This window comes from Chiloscyllium plagiosum, chromosome 2 (assembly GCF_004010195.1).
Source record: "Chiloscyllium plagiosum isolate BGI_BamShark_2017 chromosome 2, ASM401019v2, whole genome shotgun sequence".
In the NCBI taxonomy this organism is placed as follows: Eukaryota; Metazoa; Chordata; class Chondrichthyes; order Orectolobiformes; family Hemiscylliidae; genus Chiloscyllium; species Chiloscyllium plagiosum.
This window is the reverse complement of record NC_057711.1, coordinates 12117092-12127044: the sequence shown is the minus strand read 5'-3', so window position 1 is coordinate 12127044 and position 9953 is coordinate 12117092.

Below are 9953 nucleotides of genomic sequence, written 5' to 3'. Positions count from 1 at the left end.
CCCTTCCTGGACCTCTCCATCTCCATCAGTGACGACCGACTTGACACTGACATCTTCTACAAACCCACCGACTCCCACAGCTACCTGGATTACACCTCTTCCCACCCTACCTCTTGCAAAAATGCCATCCCGTATTCCCAATTCCTCCGCCGTATCTGCTCCCAGGAGGAGCGGTTCCACCATAGAACACACCAGATGGCCTCCTTCTTCAGAGACCGCAATTTCCCTTCCCACGTGGTCAAAGATGCCCTCCAACGCATCTCATCCACATCCCGCACCTCCGCCCCCAGACCCAACCCCTCCAACCGCAACAAGGACAGAACGCCCATGGTGCTCACCTTCCACCCTACCAACCTTCGCATAAACCAAATCAAGTGACCAGTAATCTCTCTCACTCATACCACTTGGCGTTGGCAACTGTTGGAAAGATTTAGTGGTTGATCCTTCACCTGTTGGACCACACAATGGACACACGTTCTTTGGATGTTAGACCCTTCTGTAGGACTTGAAGCCACAGCCTCTGGCTCAGGGGAAGGGACATGACCCACTGCTAATGGGAGGTGGGAAGACCCATAGAAGAGGTTTACTGAATATCCTGCAGAGTTTCCTGGTGAGGCTGCTTTGAGTGGGATTCCCAATGATAGACGACTAGATTGCCAGGAGTAGAAGGTCTGAAAGTGCAGATTCTGGACAGTTTTGGTGGTGGGGTGGTGAATGAGTCATGGCAATTTTTCATCCTGGGACCTAGATTGTGGGGGTTGTGCATACAATACGAAGAATATTAAAATGAAGCCATGCAGCCTCATTGTAATGTTGAAATGACCAACACTCACGTGACTGAATTTTCCGTCTGCCTCTTGTTCTGCCTGCCTTGAAGAAGTTTTCCTCCTCTCTCTACAAGAATCTCAGGGAGTCTCTCTCTCATTCCTTCCCCACTGACCTATTGTACTCTATGCCACTCTCTCCCACCCCCACCCTCCTCTAGCTTATCTCTCCACGCTTCAGGCTCTCTGCCTTTATTCCTGATGAAGGGCTTTTGCCCGAAACGTCGATTTTGCCTGTCTTCGGATGCTGCCTGAATTGCTGTGCTCTTCCAGCACCACTGATCCACCCTTGTTGGCGCTCAGCAGTGGACAGTGGGTTCTGGCGGCACGGTGGCGTGTTGTAGGCAGGCTCTGCTTGTACGATCGGTTCTTTCACTCGCTACGGGAGTAAAGTAACAAAAGAGCCCCGTAGAGAGGTTTTGATTTCTTTTCCCATACCTCATCTGCTGCAGAAATCTATCTGAGGATGAATCCTTCCATAAAAGTTGCCTAGTCCCTTAATCTAAACAGCTGGAATATCTTAAATAGCATTATTTTAAATAGACGTACCTGTGTTAACATTGAAAGTAGGAGCAGGCCATTTGGCCCTTCTAGCCTGCTCACCATTCAAAACGAACTTTGGCTGATCATCCAACTCAGTCCCCTGTTCTTATTTTCTCCCCCTCCACTTTGACCTCTTTCGCTTCAAGAACTATATCTATCTGTCTCTTGAAACATTCAATGTTTTAGCATCAACTTTCTGTAAAAGACAATTCCACAGGTTCACCACTCTCTGGATGAAGAAACTTCTCCCTATCTCAGTATGAAATGGCCTACTCTGTATCTTTAGACTGAAACCAATGGTTCTGGGCTCCCCTGGTCATCAGGAATATCATTCCTGTGTTTGTCTAGTCCTGTGAGAATTTTATAGGTTTCTATGAGATCTCTCCTCAGTCTTCAAAACTCCATTCCTGAGTCAGTCCTGCAATCCCAGGATTGGTAAACTTCAGTTGTATGTAGTCGAAAGCCAGACCATCCTTCCTCAGGTAAGGAGACCAAAACTACACACAATATGGTCTCCCCAAGGCACTGTCTAATTGCAGCAAGATATCCCTGTTCCTGTACTTGAATCCTCTCACTATGAAAGCTGACATGCCATTTGCCTTCCTCACCACCTTGTGCACTTTCCATTGAGTAAGTTGACTGTTGTGAAAGGTCACCCAAACCTCATTGCATCTCCCCCCTCCCAATCAATCACTATTCAGATCATAATCTGCCTCTTTTTGCGACCAAAGTGATTCACCTCACATTTATCCACATTATACTTTATCAGCCATGTGTTTACCCATTCACTCAGCTTATCCAAATCACACTGTAGCATCTCAGTTTCTTCCTCACAGCTCACCCTCCCACCCAGCTTTGTGTTGTCCCATCCTGCAATCTCATGCTTCACAATCTCATACCCATTGCAATAGGAACCTTTCATCTGTGGTTTCAAAAATAAACTAGCATTTAAATGTCACACCAACATGTTCCAAAGGATGTTGCAATCAATCTAGAAGCAGAAGAGCAGCCAATGCATGGGAACACAACCATTTACAGAATTCCCTCCAGGCCACTCACCAACCTGACTTGGAAAATTATCGCCAGGTGTATATATCACTGGTGAATTTCTGCAGTGCATCTTGTACATAGTACACACTGCGGCGAAAGTGAGGACTGCAGATTAAAGTCAAGATTAGAGTGGTGCTGGAAAAGCACAGCAAGTCAGGCAGCATCCGAAGAGCAGGAAAACCGACGTTTCAGGCAGGAGCCCTTCATCAGGAAACACTGCTGCTACTGAGTGTCAGTGGTAGATATTTGTGTATGTGGTGCCGATCAAGTGGGCTGCTTTATCCTGGATGGTGTTGTCAGAGCTGTACTCATCCAGGCAAGTGGGGAGTATTTCATCACACTCCTGATTTGTGCACTGCCAAAGGTGGACGGGCTTTGGGGAGTCAGGAGGTGAATTACCCACAGCAGTATTCCTAGCCTCTGACCTGCTCTTGTAGCCACTGTGTTTATATAGCTCGGCCAGTTTGGTTTCTGCTCAAATGGTAACCCCAAAGATGTTGAGAGTGGGGGATTCAATAATGGTAATACAAATAAATGTCAAAGGGCGCTGGTTCGATTACCTCTTATTGGAGATGATCAGAGCCTGGCATTTGTGTGGTGTGAATGTTATTTGCCACTTGTCAGCCCAAGCCTGGCTATTGTCCAGATCTTGTTGCATTTGAACATAGACTGCTTCAGTGCCTGTGGTGTCGTGAATGATGCTGAACGTTGTGCAGTCATCCCCACTTCTTATTTTATGACGGAGGGAAGCTCATTGATGAAGTAGCTGAAGATGGTTAGGCCAAGGACACTACACTGAGGAACTCCTGCTGAGGTATCTGGAGCTGAAGTGGACTGATCTCCAATAACCACGACCATCTTCCAATGGGCCAGGCACGACTCTAATCCCCAGAGTCCAGTTTTGCTGGGGCTACTTGATGCCACACCTGGTCTAACGTGGCCTTGATGTCAAAAGAAATCTTGAACAAACCCTGTAATAAAGTCAGGAGTTGAGTGGCCCTGGTGGAACTCAAACTGGGCATCACTGAGCTGGTTATTGCTGAGCAGGTGCTGCTTGATAACACCTCCCATCACTTTGCTGATGATCTAGAGCAGACTGACGGGGCGGTAATTGGCCGGGGTGGATTTATCCTGCTTTCTGCATACAGGACATTACAGGGTTGGTAACGTCTCCCAGGTTATCTGTTTTGGTGACTGACCTCCCCGTGTGGCTGGTGTCAGAGCTGTCAGTCAAAACCCAGGCTAGGAACATGCATTGCTGGCCACTGCAACACATCTACTCGAGTTCTCGGGCCAAAGGCAAGGCCAAAACACAGCCTCCAGCATGGGTAGGACAAGGAGGCTGGTGCCAAATCCATTCCCTTCCAGAACAGAGATGAAACCTCATGCTGTTGGTGTCAGACGTATCCTCGCCAGACGTCCAGCCAATTGACAGCCACCTTGCTGTAGAAAAATGCATGTTTACATGAGCTGCCATCAGGAACTATAAATAATGATGATAGAAGCCAACAATTTATTTCTTTCCATGTGGGATAGGTAATTTATTTGGATTCATGATCTTATTGAATGGCAGAACAGACTGAAGGGGCCAAGTGAACTACTCCTGCTCCTGATTTGTATGTTCCTCAGTATCATGGACTTGACCAGGATATCTCTCACTCTCTCTGCCTGCTGTTGTCAGGACTTTGACCATCAGGTCTTGGAATGGGTCATGATGCCCTGAATCTGTGGCTCAGGAGCAGGGGCATGGCTATTGGCAACAGGATCTCTCAAAGCTCTGTAATTAGTGCTAAGATGTATACTTCTGACAATCTCTGGACAGGTTATTGGAAATGGAAATTTCTGCTTTTTAATTCGCTCATGTAATGTGGGTATCATTGGCTGCGCCAGCATTTATTGCCCATTCCTTGTTGCCCTTGAGAAGGTGGTGGTGAGCTGCCTTCTTGATATGTGCTGTAGATTGACCCACAATGCCCTTAGAGAGGGATTTCCAGGGTTTTGACCATGTAACAGTGAAGGAATAGAGATATATTTCCAAGTCAGGATGGTGAGTGGCTTGGAGGGGAACTTGCAGGTGGCAGTGTTCCTATGTATCTGTTGCCCTTGTCCTTCTAGATGGAAGTCATTGTGGGTTTGGAAGGTGCTACATAGAACAGTACAGGCCTCTCAGCCCTCAATGTTGTGCCGACTTTTTATCCTACTCTAAGATCAAATTAACCTACATACCCTTCATTGTACTAACTTCCATGTGCCTATCCAAGAATTGCTTAAATGTCCCTAGTGGATCTGTCTCTACTACCACTGCTGACAATGCATTCCACCCACCCACCACTCTCTGTGTAAAGAACCTCCCTCCGACATCTCCCCTAAACCTTCCTCCAATCACCTAAAAATTATGCCCCCTCATGATAGACATTTCCATCCTGGGAAAAGGTCTCTGCCTATCTACTCTATCTCTGCCTCTCAACATCTTGTACACCTTTATCAAGTCACCTCTCATCCTTCTTCGCTCCAATGAGAAAAGCCCTAGCTCCCTCAAACTCTCTTCATAAGACATGCCCTCCAGTCCAGGCAGAACCCTGGTAAATCTCCTCTGCACCCTCTCTAAAGCTTTCACATCCTTCCTATAACGTGGCGATCAGAACTAAATACTATATTCCAAGTGTAGTCTAACCAGGGCTCTATAGAGCTGCAGCATAACCTTGTGACTTTTAAACTCAATGCCCCTGCTAATGAAAGCCAACACACCAGATGCATCCTCACAACCATATCAACCTCGGTGGCAACATTGAGAAATCTATGAATGAGCCTGAATGAGTCTACCATAGGGAACCTTATCAACTTTCTTGCTAAAATCCATGTACACCACATCTATTGCTCTACCTTCATCGATGTGTTTTGTCACATCCTCAAAGAATTCAATAAGATTTGTGAGGCATGACCTTCCTCTCACAAAGCCATGCTGACTATCTGTAATCAAACTATGGTTTTCCAAGTAATAATAAATCCTGTCTCTCAGAATCCTCTCCAATACTTTGCCCACCACAGACATAAGACTGATTGTCTGAGGAGCCTTGGTGAATTCCTGCAGTGCATCTTGTAGGTGATGGAGGGAGTGGATGTTTATGGATGTGGTGCCAATCAAGCAGGTACTTTGTCCTGGATGGTGTCAAGCTTCTTGAGTGTTGTTAGAGCTGCCCCCATCCAGGCAAGTGGGGAGTATTCCATCACACTCCTGACTTGTGCCTTGCAGATGGCGGACAGGCATTAAGGGGTCAGAAGGTGAGTTCCTCACCGCAATTTATTATTCACAGCTTGTAGTGGTGCCTTGCGTACTGTAAAGTACGGATACACTGGATAAATATTAACAGAGTATGAATTGCTGAATTATAACTTGATCAGTTTATTAGTGATTGGAACCTAATTAGAATCAATTACTTTCAAATTACCCTCACTATTTCTCAACCAGGTCTGTAAAATATTCACAACATACTAATAGACAATGGTGTAGTGTTTAGCAAGGTATGGTTGCAAATCTGGAAAAATACACCAATGCAACTGGCAATTCTCCCAGGAGGTCACTACTTAATTAAAGTTAGCATTAAAAAAAATTCTTTACATATAGAAAGATAGGTTAAAAAAAATTTCAAAGTTTTGAAACATAGCATGTCTATGTTTGTGTAACAATGATCACAGAGTCAGCCACAATGAATTACATTGATGGGCTGTTTCATTCCTTGCAAGATCAAAGCCCATTGCAAGTTCCCCAGCCCACTCTCAGTCACTCAGTTGAAAACTTTTCTGCCCAATATGTTGTCTTTGACTGCAAACAAAAACAGCTGACTATGTGGTCATTTTGTGGGATCTTGCTGCACATTATTTGGCTGTTGTGTTTCCAACTGTGCAGCAATGATGACGGAACACAAAAATAACTTAATTGGCGATAAAGCACTTTGAGACTTCCTTGGTTATTTGAAGGATGTAATATAAATTCAATGCTGTCTGCCTGTCTGTCTTTCAACAACAACAACTTGCATTTATGTAGTGTCTTTCAGGTATGAAATATCACAAGGCCCTGTGCTGGATCACTTTCATTTGACACCGAGTCATACAAGGAGATACTTTGATCAGGTGACCAAAACCTTGGTTAAAGCTATGTCTTAAAAAAAACTAAATGAGGTCAAAGTCAAGATGAAATGAGCTTTATGAAGGGAATTCCAGAGCTTCAGCAGCCAATGGTGAAACAACAAAATTTGGAAATTTGTTTTTTATTTGTCCAAGCTACGCCACCCCTAATTACCCAGAGAGCAGTTAAGAATCAGTCACATTGCTGTAGGTCACATGTAGATCAGATCGGGTAAGATTATAAAAGATTTCCTTTCCTAAAGGACATTAGTGAAATTCTTGCCTGGAGATTCCAAGAAACCCTTGTCATAGAACATAGACCATAAACATAGACCATAGACCATAGAACAATACAGTGCAGAAAAGGCCTTTCAGTTCACGATGTTGCACTGACCTGTGAACTAATCTAAGCCCATTCCCCAACATCCATGTGCTTATCCAAGGACTGTTTAAATGCCCCTAATGTAGCTGAGTTAACTATGTTGGCAGGCAGAGAACTCCACGCCCTTACCATTCTCTGAGTAAAGAACCTGCCTCTGACATCTGTCTTAAATCTATCACCCCTCAATTTGTAGTTTTGCCCCCCTCATACAAGCCGATGCCATTTTCCTAAGAATAAGACTTTCACTGTCTACCCGATCTAATCCTCTGATCATCTTGTATGTCTTTATTAAATCCCCTCTTAGCACTATCAACCTGGGTGGCAACTTTCAGGGACTCCAAGATCCCTCTGCACATCCACACTACCAAGAATCTTTCCATTGACCCAGTACTCTGCCTTCCTGTTATTCTTCCCAAAGTGCTTCACCTCACATTTTGCTGCATTGAACCCCATTTGCCACCTCTCAGCCCAGTTCTGCAGTTTATCCAGTCCCCTGCAGAGCTCTGCAACATTCTTTCACACTGTCCACTACTCCACCGACTTTTGTGTCATCTGCAAAATTACTAACCCATCCACCTATGACTCCGTCTAAGTCATTTATAAAAATGACAAACAGCTGTAATCCCAAAACAGATCCTAGTGCCACACCACTAGGAACCGGACTCCAGACTGAATATTTTCCATTAATCACCACTCACTGCCTTCTTACAGAAAGCCAATTTCTAATCCAAACTGTTAAATCACCCTCAATCCCATGCCTCTGCATTTTCTCCAACAGCATACTATGTGGAACCTTATCAAAGGCTTTACAGAAGTCCACGTATACCACATCAACTGCCCTACCCTCATCTACATGCTTGGTCACCTTCTCAAAAAACTCAATGAGGCTTGTGAAACATGACCAACCCTTGACAAAACCATGCTGACTATCTGAAATCAAATTGTTGTTTGCTAGATGATTATAAATCCTATCTCTTATAGTCCTTTCCAAAGCTTTTCCAACAACAGATATAAGGGTCACTGGTCTATAATTACCTGGGTCATCTCTACTGCCCTTCTTGAACAGGGCACAACATTTGCAATCCTCCAGTCCTCTATTTGCCACCTCTCAGCCCAGTTCTGCAGTTTATCCAGTCCCCTGCAGAGCTCTGCAACATTCTTTCACACTGTCCACTACTCCACCGACTTTTGTGTCATCTGCAAAATTACTAACCCATCCACCTATGACTCCGTCTAAGTCATTTATAAAAATGACAAACAGCTGTAATCCCAAAACAGATCCTAGTGCCACACCACTAGTAACCGGACTCCAGACTGAATATTTTCCATTAATCACCGCTCACTGCCTTCTCACAGAAAGCCAGCTTCTAATCCAAACTGCTAAATTACCCTCAATCCCATGCCTCTGCATTTTCTCCAACAGCCTACCATGTGGAACCTTATCAAAGGCTTTACTGAAGTCCATGTACATCACGTCAACTGCCCTACCCTCATCCACATGCTTGGTCACCTTCTCAAAAAACTCAATGAGGCTTGTGAAACATGACCAACTTTTGACAAAACCATGCTGACTATCTGAAATCAAATTGTTGTTTGCTAGATGATTATAAATCCTATCTTTTATAGTCCTTTCCAAAGCTTTTCCAACAACAGATGTAAGGGTCACTGGTCTATAATTACCTGGGTCATCTCTACTGCCCTTCTTGAACAAGGGCACAACATTTGCAATCCTCCAGTCCTCTGGTACTAAACCTATAGACAATGATGACTCAAAGATCAAGGCTAAAGGCTCCAAAACCTCCTCCCTGGCTTCCCAGAAAATCCTCGGATAAATCCTATCCGGCCCAGGGGACTTATTCACTTTCACACTCTCTAGAATTGATAACAGCTCTTCGTAACTAACCTCAATCCTTTCTAGTCTAATATCTCTATTCTCAGTCTACACTACAATATTCTCCTTTTCCTGAGTGAAAACAGATGAGAAATATTCGTTTAGTACCTCTCCGATCTCCACAGGTTCCACACACAACTTCGCACTTCTGTCTTTGACTGGCCCGATTCCCACCCCAGTCATTCTTTTATTCCTTTTGTCCTTCTAACTGAGTAAATACCATTTGCCAGGCCAGTGGTTATTGACAATCTATAGTCATCCAGAGGGCAGTGCTATGGCCCAAAACGTCAATTTTCCTGCTCCTCGGATGCTGCCTGACCTGCTGTGCTTTTCCAGCAACGCACTCTCAACAGTTAAGAGTCAACCACATTGCTGTGGGTCTGGAGTCACATGTAGGCCAGACCAGGTAAGGAGGGCAGTTTCCTTCCCTAAAGGATATTAATGAACCAGGTGGTTTTTCTGATAATGGATTCATGGTCACCATTAGATTCTTTATTCAAATTCCACCATCTGCCATGGCAGGATTTGTTCCAGGTCCTGGGGCATTCCCTGGGTCTCTGGATTAACAGTTTAGGGATAATATCTCTAGGCCATCACCTACCAGGTGGTTTTTCTGATAATGGATTCATGGTCACCATTAGATTCTTTATTCAAATTCCACCATCTGCCATGGCAGCACCATTAGATTCTTTATTCAAATTCCCTGGGTCTCTGGATTAACAGTTCAGGGATAATATCTCTAGGCCATCACCTCCCCCATTCATTCCTGTGCCATTCTTACATGAACTCCTCTGTCTGTACCATTGATTGTACATCATTCCTCACCACTGGCTACATTGCTACCTCGACCTTATATCTTCCAGGTACCTGCAGGATGTCCTTAATGATGAGAAATGTCTAGCTTCCCCAAAATCCATTTCCTGGCACTTGTGTGCGCCAATAGGCCAAGGTGTCAGAGGAAGCATCAGCAAGGCTGCCCCTTGCACTCCTCACTAGTTCAGATACCCACACATTAGTGGAAATGTTAGGCCTAGAATGTGTGCAACTATAATCTGGTGAGCGACACACGATGAAAGCTTCACAGTTGGCTGAGGAAGGAACACCCCAGACCACTACAACACGGAGAACTGCTGGAGAC